This window comes from Phacochoerus africanus, chromosome 10 (genome assembly GCF_016906955.1).
Source record: "Phacochoerus africanus isolate WHEZ1 chromosome 10, ROS_Pafr_v1, whole genome shotgun sequence".
Taxonomy (NCBI): domain Eukaryota; kingdom Metazoa; phylum Chordata; class Mammalia; order Artiodactyla; family Suidae; genus Phacochoerus; species Phacochoerus africanus.
Window position 1 is genome coordinate 109,575,052 of NC_062553.1, and position 22,023 is coordinate 109,597,074.

A 22,023-nucleotide genomic window follows, 5' to 3' on the forward strand; every position below is an offset into this window, starting at 1 on the left:
GTACACTGGGTCCTAGGGAAAAGCAGGGACTCCATATATATCTGGATCAGGCCCACCAGCAGGTCTTGGAGGGTCTCCTGGGAGCACGAGTGGTGGCTGTGGCTCACTGTGGGCCAGGACATTGGAGGCAGAGTTCCCAGAAATAATCATCAGTGTGAGCTCCCCTAGAGGCTGCCATTTTGGAAAAATCTGGTCCCACTCATCGGGGTTGAGAAGCCCTAGGCCAAACAATAAACAGGGTGAGAATACAGCTCTACTCATCAGCAAACAGGCTGCCTAAGTCCTCCTAGGCACACAGCTGCCTCTAATCACACTCTGAGACAAAGCCCCACCCACTGGAGGGACAAGACTCAGCTCCCCTACCAGTGGACAGGCACCAATCTCCCCAGCAGGAAGCCTGCAACAAGTCCCTGTATCAACTTCACCCACAAGAAGGCAGACATCAGAAGCAAGAGAGGCTACAAACCCTCTAGCCTGCAAAAAGCTATACCAAATGAAAAGTCAGGGAAATATGAGCCAGATGAAGGAATAAGACAAAACTCCAGAGGAACAGCTAAGTGAAGTGGAGATAAGCAACCTACCTGAAAAATTCTCTAGAGTAATGCTAGTAAAGATGATCCAAGATCTCATAAAAATACTAGAGGCAACGATTATACAAAGGAATAGAAGATTTAAAGATTCAATAAGCAGAGATGATCAACACAATAATCAAAATAAAAGATTCACTAAAAGGAGCCAATAGCATAATACAGGAGGCAGAAGAACAAAATGCAAGATGGAAGACAGGTTGGTGGAATCATTGATGTGGAAAAGAATGAAGAGAAAAGAATGAAGAGAATTGAGGACAGTCTAAGAGATCCCTGGGACAGCTTTAAACATACCAATATTTGCATTACAGGGGTGCCAGAAGGAGAAGAGAGAGAGAAAGGCTCAGAGAAAATTCCCTAAGATGGGAAAGGAGTCAATCGCTCAAATCCAGGAAGTACAATGAACGCCAATTAGAATAAACCTAAGGAGGAACACCACAAAACACATTAAATCAAACTGACCAACATTAAAGACAAAGAGAAAATATTGAAAGCACCTAGGAAAAAGTAACAAATAACATACAAGGGAACACATCAGCTGATTTTTCAGCAGAAATCCTGCAGGCCAGAGGGCGTGGCACAATATACTTAAAGTGATGAAAGGAAAAAACCTACAACCAAGAATACTCTACCCAGCAAGGTTTTCCTTCATATTTAAAGGAGAAATCAAAAGCTTTACAAACAAGCAAAAGCTAAGAGAATTCAGCACCACCAAACTACTAAAGGGACTTCTCCAGGTGGGAAAGAAAAGGCCACAACTAGAAACAAGAAAATTACAAATGAGAAGGCTCACTGGTAAAGGCAGCTCCTGACTCCTCTCACATTTGAACTTTATAGAAAGAATTGGAATGAAATTTGTAAAACACTGGGGCGCAAGCCACACTGTTTTGGCTGCCCTTTAGCACAGCACAGTGGGGAATGAGTTCCAATCAGACAACATGTATCTGTGGTAACTTGAGGGCATAGGTGCCTTCATGGAGCCTGGTGATAGAGCAACAGGCAGCAGAAGAAAAGGACTGATGTGCTCAGACAGCTATAGCAGCTGCTGAGATGGCTCACCAGACTTGTTCATGAACACCAGTTAAACCCCACCTGGAGAGCCCCTCCACCAAAAATGCAAGAGTGGTGAATTCAGGCAAGGAGACCAGGCTTCTCAGGAGCCTGAGATGGGGATATGGGTCATGAAAGATGACATGTGACTATTAAACTGACTTCATTTATATCCATGGCTGGTGAGGCCTAAGAAAATCTGAATATCTGGATGTGGGTTCCATCTGCCCTGGCCTGAAATACAGTTAACTAATACAAAACCCCACATATACAAAAACTATAGAAGAAAATAAATATGCATGTGCACAGGCAATGTGATGTAGATGTCTTTAGATAAGAAACTAAAGCAAGGAATAAAGATTCCAGAGTTCTTGGTCCAGGCTAGAAAGCAGAAGGGAAAAAAGTATGTAGTGGTGGTGGCCTGAGGAAGATGAGAAGAAAAATCTTAGAAAAACTCTAATGGTGGTCCAGATTTTCTCACAACTGGTCCTAACCAATGCTGTTGGTGTTTGCCCTTCTCCTTTTCCTATGCTGAAGAATTTGACTTTCTTTGCAAGAATTATTAATACACTTATAATCAGAAAAATAGGTGATCTACTTCACTTATTCTAATCTGGACTCTTTCTCTGGTCCCCGTCCTGTGATTTATGGTTCCTCTTGTCTGTTGCTGTGGACAAGAGGATCACAGAGAGAAATCTTAAGGAGAAAGGACATGCCAAAACATAGTTCAAGGTCCAAGCACTCCCTGTCTTCATGAAAACCGATCAGTTACCCACACTTATCATTAACAGGTCCATAGGTACAGAGTTCTTGGAGCATCTACCCCAAATCAGAAACTGTCAGCAAAAAGGCACAAAAGGAAAAGCAGGTAATGCAATAAAGGTATGTACTGAAGAAGTGTCGACATAGCAGAGAGAAGACAGCCAGAGAGAACCGTCTTTTCCTCGAGGAAAAGAAAAATCAGGATAAACCTTCCTCTGTGAACAAGTCCTGAGCGACAACTGCACTAAGGTATCATCCGGTATCAGAAGACTTTTTCTACGTCGGAGGAATCCGAGATTAGAGGGAGGCAGTTCTCACTTCTCGTTATGGAAGACCTGATGTGGCACCTCACCAGTCCCTCAAATTAGCACATGGTGCGTGATCTTAGCTGGTGTGTAACCATTCTTCTCTAAATTCAACTGTTGCTTTGCCTCTAACAGTGATGCTATTCTGCCAAGACACCACTGGAGGCCAGTCATGTCACAGTATGAATTCCAGCCACGCCCTAAATTAAAATTATGCACACATCTAAACGATAGTTACAAAAACAATGTTTTGTGAGTAAACACAAATAAATGTACACAAATCTAATTTTAATTTTAAAATTCAACATAATTTAACATAATAGTAAGAAAATTTTCTGGAAAAGAGATGGGCTCTGGCTTTGATATTTCAATCAAACAACTCTACCAACCAAAGATAATATGTTGATTATCTTGATTGTGATAATGGCTTTATGGTTTATATATGCGTCAAAACTGATCATATTGTACATTACACTAAACATGCACACTAAATATTTATATTATATCTTTAAAGGCTGCTAATAAAAAAGAAGATAACTGAAATCTATTGCAGCTTTAACATATATAAGTGAGAGTTATATACCCTTCTCCATGGCAGTGAATTCTTTCTGGTCCTCCCAGTGCCGAAATAATTGTTTTGAATCCATAACCAAAGATCTTCCCTCAGATAACTATCCAAATTTTTAAACTTTATATGTGGTTCCCTTGAGATTTTTCTCTTTTCTAATGACACAAAGTCTTTGCCTCTGAGAAACATTGATAAGAAAAGTCTTTATATATTTCTGAATCTGACGATTGAGCAAAAGAGCATTCCCGTGGTTTTTGAGAAACCGCTCTATTTTTTTAAGTTATTGAGCATCTCAATGGAATATGACTTGCAGATATATTAAAATAAGCAGAAAAAAAACCAATTTAATTTGCATTCACTTTAACATCCAATTCAATTTCAATATTTATTCCATGCACTGGCCGCATGTTTGCCAGGAAAATGTATCATCACTCATGGAGAAAGAGAAATGAAAGCAGTAAATGAAGAAAGATCCTAGAAGTTCTATTCATTTATAAAAGTTTCATAATACACTCTGGTCTAATAAAAAGCACTGACTGAGTTAATGATGATTTTGGAACAGATTTTTTCAGGCGAAGAAGAATTAGTGAATTCCAAACACCTGAGTTCTTGGTTATCATGGGGTTGATATTTTGCTGCAAACTCTGCTGTCAGAAAAGAAAAGCAACAGATTTCAGAGAATTTTCTTTCCTTCTTTCTTTTTCTTTTTTGTCTTTTTAGGGCCACCCGGTGGCATGTGGAGGTTCCCAGGTTAGGAGGAGTCGAATCAGAGCTGTAGCTGTAGCCACCAGCCTACGCCACAGCCACAGCAATGTCAGATCTGAGCCGGGTCTGTGACCTACACCATAGCCACAGCAATGCAGGATCCTGAACCCACTGAGCAAGGCCAGGGATTGAAACTGCGTCCTCATAGATCCTAGTCAGATTTCGTTTCCGCCGCACCACGATGGGAACTCTGAGAATTTTCCAATGGAGAGCCGACCATTAGAGTTCAGCCACTGTCTTTCACTCGAGGCAGGTTTGTTGGGTGCCTGCAATGATGCAGCCAGTGGGCTTACACGGTAAGAGGACAGAAAGCGGAGATGAGAGCAGACTTTTACTTGAAGTTCTAATAAATGAGCTATTATAGAATGAGCAGATTTTCAAATAGAAAATTGTTTCCTATAGAAATAATGGATTTGGAGTTAGATAGAGGTAATTAGGGCACATATGTGTGGCTGAAACAGTAATTTAATAATTTAATGATTTTTCTGAAGCTTCTAAAAGGACCCGGTATGGTGCCATGCAAGATTAGCCATCTGAACACCCGATCACACATTCTCAGGATAACAAATGCATGATAACTGGGTGTTGACAGTTCTGTAAAGTCTATAAAATAGTAGTATTTTGCAGCACTTTATGTTCTCACATAATATCCATGAAATCCAAAGATGTTAAAAGACAGGTCCAAGAACCCGAGAATGGGACCAGAAGAGAGTCAGTCTGATCCCCTCTCCAGTGCTTCTTCCACTGGGATCTTTAACTGGAAAATCTTGTTCCTTTTGATTTTTCAATTTTTAAAAGCGTATTTATATGGGGACGACTTTGGAAAGACAATTCTGCATTACTTCATAAAATTGAAAATGTGCAAAACAGTATATTTATTTACCCACATAGGCAATTTTGAAAGACATGTATTATTTCTTTAGACCTATGAACCGTATGCGAATCAAGTACATCAGAGAAACAATAGCTGAAATAACCACCGTGGGCATTAATTAACTGCATATTCAATGTGGATCATAGTCCACACATCTTATAACCATTCCCTGATTTTATCCTTACGATAGGATGAGGTGGGTAATTATTATTACTTCTATTTTCCAAGCAACTAAATGAAGATACAGAATGAACTCATCCAAAATCAACATAGCAAGTAGCAAAGAATGGAGGAAACTAAAACACGAGCATAATAGGTGACTTATTAAAGAATGCACAACTAATTACTGGCATAATTATCTCTAGGCCAGCGTCTCTCAATTGTTAGTATCCACGCGAATCGTCTGTTGATGTTAACGTAGGTTCTGATGCCCTAGGTTGGGGTGGCCATCTGAGATTCTGCATTTCTTACAAGCTCCAAGGAGGCCCAGGCTTCTGGTCTGTGGGTACACTTTAATTAGCATGCCTATGCATCAAGTTACTATATATCAGTAAATTTTCCCTGTATTTATGTTTATATTTATTAAGCCTAATAATAAGTTGCACATAGTCTGGAGTAAGAGCAGGTCTGCACTTTGATAAGTGCTGCAGATAACTTTGTTATAGTATAGTATATACTGTATATACTATATACATATACGATATACATTATAGTATATACACACTATATACTATATACTATGTGCTATATACATTATATATATTATATCTATGCTATATACGTTATAGTATATACATAGTATATACTATACTACATAGTATAGCATAGATTTTGACCACGTGGAGTTTAATCCTATAGCCAGATGCCATTCTAAAATAAATCCAAATAGTCTAACCTTAATTTTCATCATTGGACATTACCGCATTTACAAAATAACTTTAAGAATGTACAGTAGCTCTATAAAAACCATCTTAGAGAAGAAAAATAATGTTTAGGGTAGACATAGATGATTTGATAAGATTCCACCAATGTTCATATTGATGAATCTTGTTTTTACCTATAGGATCTATGATATAAATCTTTAAGTTTCATACAATATGTTCTAGAAGCCCAGTACACCTTAGACTCCTGCACATTATTGCAATGTCTGGAAACAGGGCTTTGTGAAATTCACTGGAGTCTGGAATGCATGTCTGACAGAGACAGGCTGAGAGGTGGCAGAGGTGCTTTGTAGGGTTGCACCTCAGGCATATGGAGGTTCCCAGGCTAGGGGTCCAATCAGAGCTGCAGCTGCCGGCCTATGTCACAGCTGCAGCAACACGGGATCTGAGCCATGTCTGTGACCTATATACCACAGCTCATGGCAATGCTGCATCCTTAACCCCCTTATCCTGTATTCTCAGGGATACTAGTTGGGTTCATTACCACTGAGTCACAATGGGAACTCCCTGGGAAAACTTTAATAATGACATACATGGCAGAATACCTAACATTTAAAATTAGAGAGAGAGGAGTTTCCTGGTGGCTCAGCAGGTTAGGGATCCGGCATTGTCACCACTGTGGCAAGGGTTTGATCCTTGGCCCAGGAACTTCAGCATGTCTCAGGTGTGGCCAAAATTATGAAAATTTAAAAAATTTTAAAAATAAAAATAGGAGTCTCCGTTGTGGCGCAGGGGAAACAAATCCGACTAGGAACCATGAGGTGCGGGTTGGGTCCCTGGCCTTGCTCAGTGGGTTAAGGATCCGGCATTGCCGTGAGCTGCGGTGTAGGTTGCAGACGCGGCTCGGATCCCACGTTGCTGTGGCTCTGGTGTAGGCCGGTGGCTACAGCTCTGATTAGACCCCTAGCCTGGGAACCTCCATATGCCACGGGAGCAGCCCAAGAAATGGCAAAAAAAAAAAAAAGCAATTTTAAACCATCAAGTTTCAGTGGGAATGCTGGCCCAACATTATCAGAAATCCTGATTTTTTATAGAGAATCTAGAATTCCAGACTTTTATGTAATTCTCTCAAAATACTGACGACCAAGTCAATTTTAACACATTATGTAAGCAACAGAGAATATGCCTATAGCTTAGGCCATGTATTTTCCAATCCCCAAATTTTATGGTAGAAACTGCAATTGAAGCAGACAAACTTAGATAAAAACAAATCAAATTTAAAAAAAAAAAAAAGCCCCAAAACCCACAGAAGGAAACTTTAAATCCTTATGATGTCAGTTACTGGAGCCATTTAAAAACAGATCACTCAGGGTTAATTTTCTAGAACATCTTCCTAAATAAAGTCCCCAAATCTTATGCAGCTCCCTTTTAGAAATCTCAGGAGGATATCTTTTTTGTAGCACCATTTAGGTTTTCCATTTTAGAACTCATTTTAGCACACTGCAATAATATTTTGAGATGCCAAGAGAAATTAGATTTTGGAAGAAGAAGGAGCTAAGAGTAATGGTTAATTATACAAAATGGTAGCTTATCATTTATACGATATTTTTATGAAAGTCATATTCAAGGTTAGAATAATTCCTAGAAAAAAGAGGATTTCACTGAGGAATCTTATATGGGGGAAAGCATTTTGAGTTAGCAAGCATTTTTGCACTAGCCAGGACCATTCCATGTCTATAATATGATTCCTCACACTTCTTGATATGAGAGCATCTGCATCTAATAGCATTTCCTAACCATCCAAAGGATGGCAAGAGTTTGACTTCACACAGCTTTTACTTACTGCTTGAGTCTACACACACGAACAACAACAAATCACTTTTAAAAATCACATAGAGGAAAATTCCTATGCCTATGAACTTGAGATTATGGCTCACTACTGAAAGCTCCTTTCAATGGCAAATGCTAGCATCTTCTGTAAAGCATAGCAACACCTTACAGAGGGCCCTATTTATAAGTTTCTAAACAGAAGAGTGACCAACTAAATATGGTCATAAAATATTTGTAACCCCTCCCACCAGGAGACAAAATCTATTACCCTCCCGTTGACTCTGGGCTAGCCTTGGGACTTGCTCTGACTAACAGAATGTGCTGAGGTGGCACTGCGGGACTTCCACAGCCCAGGTCTTAAGACACCCTGCAAAATTCCATTTCCATCTTCTTGGACTGCTGCCTTGAGACCACCACGAGAAAAAGCTGATCAAGCTTACCAGAGCCTGAGAGAATCTCAATTGTTGTTGTTTTAAACCATTAAGAGTTCCAGTGGTTGGTGATGTTGTAATAATTACCTAGAGCAGAACTATGGCTCAGAAGGAATTAAATGACATGTTTAGGCAGAACTGGGACCCATGATAGCTGAGACCGTGGACAGTACAGCTAGAAAGGCTGGATTCCAATTCATGGTCTAGTCATCTGACTTGCCTGAGCCTCAGTTTACTCATCTGTAAAATATGGTGCCAAGGAGGTCTGTGTAACCAATCGTGGCACATGAACTAATGTATAAATACCCAAATGCAGATAAATGTTAATTGCTTTCCCAGCTCAGGTCATTTGTTTTCTGTTTCACTGACTTTTGCAAACACAAGAGGCTCTTCTTTTCTAAATGCATTTCATAAAAGTTAATATCCTGAGGTTCTTGAACTTTGTTACATAAAAATTCATTAAAGAAAGATGATGGTCGTAATTCCCGTCATGGCGCAGTGGAAACAGATCCGACTAGGAACCATGAGGTTGCGGGTTCGATCCCTGGCCTCACTCAGTGAGTTAAGGAACCAGAGTTGCTGTGAGTTGTGGTGTAGGTTGCAGACATGGCTCGAATCTGGCATTGCTGTGGCTGTGGCTGGCAGCTGTAGCTGTGATTAGATCCCTAACCTGGGAACATCCATATGCCACGGGTGCAGCCCTTAAAAAAAAAAAAAAAAAAAAAAAAGGCAGATAATGGTCATGTTTTTAGCATGTAAAGCCAATTGTGGATGATGGTATGCTCTGAAAAATCTCCACTTTAAAATTCTGTTGGAAAATTAAGGCTGATGCTAATACTTTGTTCACACGAGCGTGCATATCCCTAAAAGACCAGTGCTATTTGCTCATTCCTAGATGAATTGTGACTCCTGCCACCCACTAACGAAAGCCTCTCTTGCACAGTCAGAGAGGCGCCTGTGAAAGACTCCCAGTGGCACAACTGTGCCTCTCAGGGAGTTGCTTACACCTCTGAAGAATCCCAGAGTCCCTGAGCTAAGATTCTACACAGCCTGGGGTTCCCCAGGGATTATTTCACCATAGTACTTCTAATGCTAATGAAGAGTATCAAGGGAGAACTGACAGAGCAATTTATCAGCCTTAAGTCTATCCAGTGAACAACATTCACGCGTAAATTCTGATTTCTTACAGAGCATACAATGATATTCTAGGAATTCTAGAAGTACTTAAACCTTCGAAAGCAGTGCCAACGAAGTTTTGCAGATGCTCCCAATGCCAACACCCAGCCAGGGTCAACCCACCCTGTTCTTTAACTTCTCCGTCAAAGGTGAGACCTGAGGCCACATTTCCTTTAAGCTATTTTCAGACCAAGTTCCAAAGAAAGCAAAATACTTGCATTCCGAGCCTTGGGGACAAAGGGTCTGGTTGTAAGGGTTCTTGTTTTCACAGAATTATTCTGGGGTTTGTATGTCAGGGTGGTAACATCACCAGTGGCAAGTCCACCATGGGGAGAAATTTGATGATGTGAATTTCTTCCTGAAGCATAGAGTCCTGGCACGGACATTGTCTGTCCATGGCAAATCCTGGGCCAACACCAACAGTTCTCAGTTTTTCCCTGGCACTGCCAAGACAGAGTGGTTGGATGGCACCTGTAGGTAAAGCGAAAGGGGGATAGAGTGGAAGCCGTGAAGATCTTTGGGTCAAGGAATGGCAGGACCAGCAAGAAGCTCACCATTGTCCGATGGGGATGACTCTGACAAATACGACTTGTGCTTTATCTCTTCTTTTTTCAGCCCCTCCTCGGAATATGGAAATCCATGGCCAGGGATCAAACCGCACCATAGCAGCAACTCAAGGCACAGTAGTGGCAATGCTGGATTCTTAACCTATTGAGCCACTCGGGAACTCCCAGGCTTGTGTTTTTATCTTAACTGCCAGGTCATTCCTTCTGTAGCTCAGGAGAGAACCCCCTGACCCCCGTTGGCAGCCAACATCCTATAAACTTCGTGGTCTTGCTGCCGTTCAAGGTCCCCATTTTCCTATCTTTCTACAGTCTACCTGGATTGCAGACTTAGGTTTATGATTATAAAATAACAAACAAAATGGAGTACCGATGAAAATATGACACTGGGAAAATTTATGTTCAGAATCTAGAATTTATTTGTAATTCATTTCTAAAAGTTTCCAGCTAGGATGTAAGACAATAAAGCAAATAAATTTTAATCAATGACAGTCATTCAAAACACGTGAAATCTCCTAAAAAGTAATATTACTTGAGCAAGAAGCAGTTGTTAAAAATACATCACTATATTTATAGCTCTTAAACTTATGGAAAGTCCATTTCTGTGGGGAAACCAGGAAATTCATCATTTTTAAAAGTAAATAATTATTAAATAATGTGAAATATTTAACTCAAAACTAAAAATTGAAATCTTTCCCCCAAAACTAAAAATTAAAGTAGCCATCGAAATTCCCCTTGGAGTTCCCGTCGTGGCTCAGGAGAAACTAATCTGACTAGTATCCACGAGGATGCAGATTTGATCCCAGCAGGGATCTTTCAGCAGGTTGAGGACTCAGCATTGCCATGAGCTGTGGTGTAGGTCACAGATGCAGCTCAGATCTGAAGTTGCTGTTGCTGTGGCTGTGGCATAGGCAGGTGGCTGCAGCTCCGATTCAACCCCTGGCCTAGGAACCTCCATGTGCTGTGGGTGTGGCCCTAAAGAGACAAAAACAGAAACAAAAACCCCTCCTTGTCTATTTGCACTGAAGAAATGGATAAATCATCTCCCTTTGATATTATTAACTGATTGTTAACAAATTTCCCTGCTTTTAGGTGGCAAAAAAAAAAGAAAAGAAAAAAGTAAAACAATGAGTTTAAAATAATGGATACAAATTTTAAACTTTCACAGAATAAAATAATTCAAAATGGAAAAACAGCCTAGAATATTTTAATGTTTGAAAGATCTTTTTTTTTTTTTTAACTTTGGACCTTTACAGTTTGGTTCTACTCTATTTTCCAGCCTCATCTCCCATTACTTTCCAATATACATCTTTGGGTTTCTTTTTTCTTAATCTCATTAAACATTTTTCCAAACCTAAAAATAGGCCTTGGCTTTGGCAATGTGCTGCTCCCTGGGTCTAGAATCCCTTTCCTCCCCTCCCTTCCTGGAAAGCTCCTATTCATCCTACAAAATCCATTTCAACATCACTGCCCCCCAATGCAATTAGTTACACCATCTACTGCACTTTGTTCCTTTCTTTATAAGGGCATCTAACACGTTGTATTGTAACTTAATTGCTTATACATCTATGTGTTATTTGAATATAAGCTTCCTGAAGTTAAGGATTGTCGTATCTCCCAACATATACCTGCCATATACAGTGGTACTTATAATGTGGTCCCTGGTGACCTCTGACCTCGTCTCTGATGATTCTCCTTCTTGCTCCCTATGCTTTAGTCGTACCCCTCTGCCCACGGAGCATGCCAAGCAAGCTCGCCTCTCAGGCACCTGCTATTTTCTCAGTCAGGAGTGGCGAACCCTGAGAGTCACTGAGGCTATTCCCTCTCGGGTCTCTGATCAAATACCACCAACTCTTTCTTCCTTTCCATAGTCACCCTAGTTTAAACAGCTGCCCATCACTCTCCAGCCCCTTCCTAGGCTTTCATTTTGGTCATAGAATTCATTGCCATCTGACATTGCCTGTCTGTTGTGTTTTCACTGCCTACCCTTCCCATCTCCTCCACTAGAATATCATCACCATAAGGGCAGGGACTTTGTTTTATTTACGGCAGGCTCTGTCCCCTAGAACAGGGCCTGTCATAGGGTGGGTACTTAATCAACATTTGTGGAATAAATCTGAATCGTTCCTGAGTTATATTGAATAGCAACTATGGAATAATATCTATGAATACAAAGAACAGAACAAATTTATGATTTTGTTAAGATAATGAAATGATCAACCTCTTTTCAAAGTCTCCTTTAATTTTATTGCGTTGATTTTCCAAAAAACAATATTTTTTTTTTTTAAAAAGGAGAGTTTTGCAGATATACTGCCTTTTACTGACTTCTGAGACCCACTTCAAAGGCAGACAAGGTACATTCAAGGTCTGTATTAGGGGAACACAGTGATTCTTAAATGGGTTCCGAGGCAAATTTTTTTTTTTTTCTTTTTAGGGCCGCACTCATGGCATATGGAAGTTTCCAGGCTAGGGGTCGAATTGGAGCTACAGCTGCCGGCCTACATCACAACCACAGCCACGTGGGATCTGCGTCTGTGGCCTACACCACAGCTCATGGCAACACACGGGATCCTCAACTCACTGAGTGAGGCCAGGGATTGAACCTGCATGCTCATGGATACTGGTTGGGTTTGTTTCCATTGCTCCACAAGGGGAACTCCCTGAGGCAATTTTTATGTTTATATTATATATAGTACATTATATGAATTCTACTTTAATCTTCTGATCAATGATCAATAAATATATTACACTGGACCAGCTTTGGGGCCATGCAAAAGAGAAAGCCTGAAAGTAAGTTGACTTGCACTTTACAGGGACTCGAAGCTAAAAGCAATCTCGCCAGGTCCTCTGTTCCTTCCACCTTTCCCTTTCCTGTCTACATTCATTCAGAGCTTCCAATAAACTGTTCCAGAAGATGAGAAACTATTTCTTCTAAAGATAAACAGATAAAGGTTTTACCAAGCCTGGTGACCAAAGTTCGCCCTTCCTCTAAACCTCTGAGGTTCCATCTGAGCCCGGGCTGGTGGGGGTTCCCTGCTAAGTTCCTCACTGTCAGTGCCTCTGCTAACAGGGCCTTGATGAGTTCAAGACTTTTGCAAACTTGTGTTTTAAGCCCATTTTCTCTATGATGAGCTTTCTTTGATCTGCCAAAGGATTTTAATACCCAGAGTCACAACTTGCAACCATGGGTGACTTCTAGGTAGGCAATAAATACTGCCACTAGGACTAATGAGGGGGGCGGGGGGAAACCTGCAGAAACAAAAGTGCCACAGAAACCTGTGAAGGACAAGGATTGACACAATAAAGTTGGGCCTAAGTAACCCACATGGAAACAGACACACATAATAAGTGCATCAGAGCAGGTGTGAGAAACGAGGATTAGCTAGAGGTAGAATAGAGATAAATAGAAGGATAAACTACAAATCAAGAAATACACAGAGGTCACAATACATGAGGAAGTGTGGAATGAGTTCAAGTTAATTATAAATCTAACCATATTGCATGCCTACTCTAGCATCTTATTTGTATAACTGGTTTTATTTCTCAATGTGTATGACTCTCTACTGAGGTGTCCTTCCTTCTCTGAAGCCCAGATGTGGCCATTACGTTGTAGCAATATTTCAGAATTTTAAGTCCAATGTTTATGATGTAACTGAACTTTGTATCTTACATTTTTCTTTTTTTCATATTTTATATTTTAAAAAGCGTGACGACTGTTTCGAACTCCTACTCATCCTTCCAGAATCAATTCAAACATCACCTTCTCTGGAACACCTCCACAGCACCCATTCCATCTCGCCCAACACGGAGGTAGGACTTATGATATCCTTCTTTTATCACCTCGGTCAGACTATGGAAAGTGTCTGCTTACTCTCTGTCCCTCGTGAGACTGTGATCTTCTTGAGAAAAGAGATTTTGTCTTTTATATCTGTACTAAACAATTTTAGGCAATAAAAACTCAATAATGTGTCCATGAATAAAAAGGTGAAAACTCAGCCACACTAAATAAAAAGCATTTCTGAAATGTAATAGAAGAGCTCTGAGTTCATTTAGAATGCACTGGAGCTGCAGTTTTGATAGCCCTTGCGGATTAAAAGAAAAAGGCTTAAAATCTGTCCACTCCTGAAATTCTACTCTATAAATATTTAAAAGCTAATACACAAGAAAGATATGCCTGCACCAGCAAAATGAATACACCAGCAATGCTGATCTGTTATTTCAGTCACCTTGTGATTCTCTCATCACCTGCATCAATGCCAATTTTTATAGATTGCACAACCTGAAAAATTCAAATTAATGGTCCTTTCCAGTGTCTAGATGGATACAGTCATTTGGGTAATGAAAACAGCATTACAAGATTATGGTTCTCACTTGTCTAACCCTTACAATCAAAAATATTTTACGCTAGTAATTTAAACGCTGTGAATCTAGATTTCTTTACCCTAAAGCAGCGCGGGGGGGGGGGGCGGTTAATAATACATTTTCTATTTTTCTCAAAGGGTCGCCAATGGATTCAAGTTGCATAAGGACTTAGAAATACTTTGTAAAGTACTATAAGGACATAGTTTTTTTTTTTCTTTTAATGATTTTTATTTTTTCCATTATAGCTAGTTTACAGTGTTCTGTCAATTTTCTACTCTAGGGCAAGGTAACCGAGTCACCACATATATATATATATATATATATATATATATATATACATTCTTTTTTCTCACATTATCATGCTCTACCGTAAGTGACTAGACATAGTTCCCAGTGCTATACAGCAGGATCTCATTGTTTATCCATTCCAAATGCAATAGTTTGGACGTATTACCCCCAAATTCCAGCCCATCCTACTCCCTTCCCCTCCGCCTTGGCAACCACAAGTCTGTTCTCCATAGGGTACAGCTATTCTTAATCACAGAAATTTATTTTAGCAGCATAGCATGATTATATGTCATAATCATTATAATATAAAATGATGTGTTGTATATATCTCCTAAATAAAACTATCATCTTGCTTAGCAACTTTATTTAAGCAACTACAGAAAGAGGGATTTTTATCCTGTTACTTAAAAATAATCACCAGAGGAAAAAAAAAGAAATAACTATTTTGAATTTCTGAAATCTAAGTATATCTCCATAATCATCTAAATGGGATTCTACTTGACAATATAACAACTCTTCTAGTTCTAAAACAATCATCCTAAACTTAATCAATTATGGATGAACAATGTTAGGTTTTTGTTTGTTTACAATAGCTTTAAAGTCCCATTACTCTGAAGACAACTTTCAATTGTTGCTTGAATACATTAATCATGGTCACTCTCTCGCTGCAGCCCAGGAAGCTAGCTAGTCTCCAAAATTTCATGCTCTCCTTTCACAGGGAAGTGTTGTTTTTGGAAAATGCCCACCCACTGAAGACTCATCTTTCTGCTCCTTTTGCTTCTGGTTAGACTGTAAGACAGATGATGGAAGTAGGAGAAATACACCCCCCTTTCAAATAAATATCTCCTGCACAATTGTCCATGTTTCATTTCCTCAGTTGGTCCACCCTAAGGGAGACCTCAGAAGCCTGATATTGGGAGAAGCAGCACTTCTATCAATCTGAGTCTCTAAACACACTGGTATAAATCCAAGTCCCTGACAAAGGTGTGCCAAAGTTGAAGGACCCTCAATCCCTAACCCACCGTCATCACACTCGACTTTATATGAACAAAAAACTAAGCTTCTTTTGTGCTAAGACATGAAGTTTCAGACTGGTATTTTATAGCAGCCATCAGCCATTACTCTCATATTAAATAAGTTTAGCATAAAACCTAAATATCTATTTAAAATACCCTTTCAGGGAGTTCCTGTCGTGTCACAGTGGTTAACGAATCTGACTAGGAACCATGAGGTTTCGGGTTCGATCCCTGGCCTCGCTCAGTGGGTTGATGATCCGGCGTTGCTGTGAGCTGTCGTGTAGGTCGCAGACGCAGCTCCGATCCCGCGTTGCTGTGGCTCTGGCATAGGCTGGTGGCTACAGCTCCGATTCGACCCCTAGTCTGGGGACCTCCGTGTGTTGTAGGAGCGGCCCAAGCAGTGGCAAAAAGACAAAAAATAAATAAAAAATAAAATACCCTTTCGGAAAAAAATAACCTAAATGAATTCATTATATATGCTAGATATATGTAAATAGTTCACATACTTGCTCTTGCCTAGTTTATTTCATGAGATTGAGATTTCTCATTTCCTAAGCAACGCTGTAACTATAAATCAACACATCTACATTATGGTTTTGAACTTCAATGCCCACATGATTTTACTTGACCCAGAGGGCCTATAGATTCCATGGTGGAAGGGAATACATTGTAATCCCCCTTTCCCACTCCTTATACCCATCAGTGATGGACAAGGTTTGTGCATCTGAAAGAAGATGGAGTAAAGACAAGATGAGGTCTCTTGTACAATCTAACTGCAAGAAGTAACTAGGAAAGTATAGTGACTTGCCCTGTCCTGTCCAGATGGAGCTGAGGGCATATATCAGAGAGGAATTCACACTACTTGTGCCCGAGCTGCTCAGACACATTTCTGTCTTTGCTACTTGGTAGCTTTAAGCAGGACCGCTTTTGCAAAGACGGCTCAACATTTATAGCAGAATTTACATGATATTTTAAGAAACATAACAATGAGCGCTAAATACATAAAATTTAAAGAGAAATAGGAATAAGTTACTGAGGCTTTCTGTCTTGTAATATTCATAAGTTGCAAAGTATGTTGAGTCAGAAGATTTGAACCATGTTTTCTTTTCTCTCTTGTATAATATCTCAACTGAAGCAATTATCCACAACAAAGGAATACGCTCATTATGTTGCAAATACTGAAGCTGAATTGGTTTTGTAAACAGTCCAACGGATAAAATGAAAGGGAAAATTGCGCACTAAAACTAAGCATGTTTCATTAAAAAAATTTTTTTTTTGTCTTTTGTCTTTTTAGGGCCACACCCGCAGCATATGGAGGTTCCCAGGCTAGGGGTCCAATTGGAGCTGTTGCTGCCGGCCTACACCAGAGCCACAGCAATGTCAGATCTGAGCCACGTCTGCAAGCTACAACACAGCCCACAGCAACGCCGGATGCCTAACCCACTGAGCGCGGCCAGGGATCAAACCTGCAACCTCATGGTTCCTAGTCAGATTCGTTTCCGCTGTGCCAAGACGGGAACTCTGCATGTTTCATTAAATTTTAATAACTATGGCATTTCATCAGTAATAGTAGTATAAAATTAATTATTAAATAGATTAATAAAATATATAGCTATTACAAAATCTGAAAATAAATGTAATCCTATTGAAATAAGAAGTGATGCATTCTTGTACCAAATATATCTGAATTATTGTACACATTTGCTGCAAGTTTGTTTGTTTTTTTCTTTTTTGGCTGCCCCACAGTATTGGATTTCCCAGGCCAGGAATTAGATCCAAGCTGCAGTTGTGACCTACGCTGCAGCTGTGGCAATGCTGGATCCTTTAACATACTGTGCTAGGCCAGGGATTGAACCTGCATCCTAGTGCTGCTGAGATGCCGCCAATCTCATTGCTGCATTTTTATAAGCAAAATGTAGGTCATGCAAATACAAATCCAAGTTAGTACAAAATAAAGTTTTTTGTTTATTACAGATTTTCATGCATTATTTATTCAGCAAATATTTATAGAATACTTAGAAGGTACAGCCATTACCCTAACCACTGGGAATGTTAAATAGGATCAAGGTATTTCACAGAGAGCAAATGGAAAGATGGAAAAATGTAGAATGCAATAAGTGAGTTTACTTAGTTATAAGTAGAAAATTTTTCGTTAAAGAAATAACGTCTAATCTGAGACTTGACCGATGAGTGACCAGTTTTGCTCGTTATTAATAAATAATTTTTCGTCATCATTAAAAGCAGTTACAAATGATCATGTAAAACCATCTGAAGTCTACACCAACAACTATTAAATGCTTTCCACAAGTGGGTCCAATTAATATACTCAGCCATCAAACACACCTTTCCAAAGCAGATGAGCAAGGCAAGATTCTGCTAAGAATAGTTGCCATGACAGCAAAAATTTCCCCAAGAACTGTGGATGATAATGAATTTTTCACATTAAAAAATAGATCTATTAAATTTTCAGCTTCTTATTACTTTATTACTAAGTGGTCCTTAATGTCATGCTGCTAGGATCAAGATGGTTGAATTAGTGATTAACTCAATTAAATGGAAGCCAGGTTTTTTAGTTGGGGAAAAAAGGCCCAGTCATTCTAGCAGGGCATCAAAGACTGCTACCCCAAGTGGAATCATGTTCTTTGAAGGAACTAATGACTATTTAGAAATATGCTCTTTTTACACTTAAATGCAATCAATGTACATAGGAGCTTCCCACTGCTGTTATTTAATGCTGAGCTTAAAAAATCTCAGGTGGTCAGTGGTACTAGATACATGCAGTAAAAATCTTATTAACAGGCCTAATTAAATGAAAAAGTCTGAATTAGTAAAAACTCTATATTGTAGCATTTTAAAAAAGAAATTCAACTTCTTTAAAATACACAAAATAGATTTCTAGACTCTGATAAGAATAATGTATAACTTTGAAGTGCTTGAAAACAATTTGGTCGTGTATTTTATAGATTCAAATGTTCCCACACAATTTTGTTTAAACTGTCAATATGCTGATAATGGACCAATGTGGAGGATGCCTCACGGTCACTGATGGGGCTTCCTGTGTCTTTTCTCTGCCTTCCTCCCCCTCCTCATCTCTGCTATTTCCTGTCCACAGCATCCTGCTTTGATTTTCTCCCACATCTCCCTTTGCCTTTCTGTCCTGGGGAGACTGATTCCAAATATAGTCCTACACGGACAAAAGAATAAAAAAGAAAACAGAATCAATGGGTTACTTGCCCACTAACCAACAGGTGATAAGGCACAGACTTGGAAAAACGAATAAGCAGGCCAAGCCAGCTACAGATACATCAGATTTTTTTTTCCAAGTAGCAGGATGTCTTGCCTTCCATTTGAAGGATTTCTAATGGCCTTCCTTATACTTAGGATAATTCCAGGCTTGAGCATAGTAACCTGTAAGAGTATTAATTCATGAAATTTGTTTCCCTGTATAGCTTAGTTACTCACAATTTGTAATCAATAAAAGTGGGTCACATCTTGGAGCTCCCTTTAAAAAATTAAAATTATAGATATTATATGATCCAGCAATCCCACTCCTGAGCATATATCCAGAAAAGATAAAAACTCTAATGCAAAAAGGTGCATGCACCCCAATGCTCATTGCAGCACTATTTACAATAGCCAAGACATGGAAGTAACTTAAATGTCCATTGACAGACGAATGGATAAAGAAGATGTAGAAGATGAATGGATAAGGAAGACACACACACACTCAAAACAGAATATTATTCAGCCATAAAAAAGAATGAAATAATGCCATTTGGGGCAACATGGATGGACTTGGAGATTATCATTTCAAGTGAAGTAAATCAGACAGAGAAAGACAAATATTATAATATCTGTGGAATCTAAAAAAATGATGCAAATGAGCTTATTTACAAAACAGAAGCAGATTTACAGACATAGAAAACAATCTTACGGTCACCAAAGGGAAAAAGGGGTGGAAAAGGGATAAATTAGGGATTTGGGATTAACAGATCCACACTACCATATATCAAATAAACAACAGGGACCTCCTGCATAGCATAGGGAACTGCCTTCACTATCTTGTAATAACCTCTAATGGAAAAGAATCTGAAAAAGAATATTTATATAATAGAATCACTTTGCTGTACACCCTAAACTTTGTAAATCAATTATACTTCAATTTATTTTTATTTATTTATTTATTTATTTATTTATTTATTGTCTTTTTGCCATTTCTTGGGCCGCTCCCGCGGCATATGGAGGTTCCCAGGCTAGGGGTCAAATTGGAGCTGTAGCCACTGGCCTACGCCAGAGCCACAGCAACGTGGGATCCAAGCCACGTCTGCAACCTACACCACAGCTCACGGCAACGCCGGATCCTTAACCCACTGAGCAAGGGCAGGGACCGAACCCGCAACCTCATAGTTCCTTGTCAGATTCGTTAACCACTGCGCCACGACGGGAACTCCATATACTTCAATTTTAAAAGGGTAAAAATTTAAATTAAATTTTTAAAATAAATAAATAGGTCATGGCTCAAGTTAGAAAGTGACCTTTCATTTTGATTAGAATCTAAGGTTTATAGATAGTAGAGTCTAGACCCATTATATTGGGCATATTTTCTCAGAACAATAGGAGAAGAAGGAGGCCTTCTAGAATGTGCACTTGATAAGCAAAACTGTTTTCCCATCAATTTAAAAGGCTTTTATTTATTTATTTTGTTTTGTTTTGTTTTGTTTGTGGTCTAATGCTTCCAAATAGATAACTTTTAAATTAGTTGAGTTAAATATTATAAGAAATATCTTTCCATTGTTCCCAATTTCTTTTTTTTTTTTTGTCTTTTTGCTATTTCTTTGGGCCGCTCCCGCGGCATATGGAGGTTCCCAGGCTAGGGGTCCAATCGGAGCTGTAGCCACCGGCCTACGCCAGAGCCACAGCAACGCGCGGGCGGGATCCCAGCCGCGTCTGCAGCCTACACCCCAGCTCACGGCAACGCCGGATCCTTAACCCACTGAGCAAGGGCAGGGACTGAACCCGCAACCTCATGGTTCCTAGTCGGATTCGTTAACCACTGCGCCACGACGGGAACTCCCTAAAAGGCTTTTATGCTTTGTTTTATTATTCCTGATTTGTAAAGTCCTCTAGTGATAAAGAATACCAACGGAAAATACAACCACTAGAGGTTGACTGTGAAATGAGAGACTACTTGAACAAACAAAATCAATTCCGTCTCGATAATTCACCCACAAATCTTTTCCTCAGAAGAGCAATAGTGACTGTTCTGCTCTCGAGATCATCTTAAAGTCATCATTCTCTGAAGTCACAAAGGACCATAGTCAGGTTAGCTAGAATTGCATCCGCCAGAAACAAGACTTTAAGAATGTCAGTGCGGCAACCAGCTCCCCTCCCTTAAATGAATGGTTAAAACTGCTTTCTGTTTTCATCTTTGATTAGATTTGAATATTTTTTGCTTCAGTTCTTATTTAGGTTCCATCTGTTTTTCCAAGAGAATTGTGGGAGTAAGCGAAATTTCTCTGGATGTTAATTTGTGTACTAAAAAAAAAATAATAAATGGGTTAGGAGTTCCCTGGAAGCCTAGAGGATTATGGATCTGGCACTATCACTGCTGTGGTATGAATTCAGTCCCCGGCCTGGGAACTTTTGCATATCACGCACGTGGCCAAAAATAATAATAACTTTTTAAAAATGGGTTATATGAAATATTCTGCAACTTGCCATCTTGGAAACTATCCTCTAAGATTCTCTAATTTGGAAATTCACAATTGTATTTGTATATTAAAGTATGAGTTTACAAAGAAAGTAGCTTACTATTTTGCATTATTTTTCTATGAATGGCTAACTCTAAAATACCCTCTGGCAGTTGTTTCTTCTAAGTGCTTCAATGTTCATTTTTGAACTTTGTTAAGAATATTTATGGGTAAACATTGCTAGGTACTGTGCAGCAGAGGTTTTTAATCAGCCTACCTGGGAGGTTCCAAATTTTGGTCCACTACTTACCAGGCAAGTGACCTCGAGTGCACTGCCCAGTTTTTCTTAGCCTCAGTCTTCTCATCTTTAAAATGGTAATAACAATAGTCTCTCACAGGACTGATGAAGACAATCAATGAGACAAGGCATGTAGAATGTTGCATATAAGGCCTGACACATGAGAATTGTTCAATAACTGCACTTACATGTTTTTACATTTCTTGTCTCTACTAGATTGTAACCAGACAGAGAACGTTAGTAGCTACTTCTTTTCATTTGTTTGTTTTTTAGGGCCACATCTGCGGCAGGTGGAGGTTCCCAGGCTAGAGGTCGAAGTGGAGCTAGAGCAGCCGGCTTACGTCACAGCAACGCGGGATCCAAGCCGTGTCTGCGACCTACACCACAGCTCACGGCAGGATCTTTAACCCACTGAGAGAGGCCAGGGATCGAACTCGAAACCTCATGGTTCCTAGTCCCAATTCATTTCCCCTGCACCACAACAGGAACTCCAGTAGCTACTTCTTGATGTGTCATCATAGACACCCAATCTAGAAACCTGGCAGTCATCTTTATACCTGATCTATACCTCTTGATC

General features: G+C 39.6%; 1 protein-coding gene and 1 pseudogene across 12 annotated transcripts in view; one reads left to right on the plus strand and one right to left on the minus strand.

Annotated features, from left to right (window-relative positions):
* LOC125138105 (peptidyl-prolyl cis-trans isomerase A-like) overlaps positions 1-9,802 on the plus strand; it is a 28,222-nt pseudogene extending 18,420 nt beyond the window's left edge.
* Positions 1-22,023, minus strand: part of ANK2 (ankyrin 2) — a 722,246-nt gene that overhangs the window by 298,995 nt on the left and 401,228 nt on the right. The gene's annotated exons all lie outside the window — the stretch shown is intronic.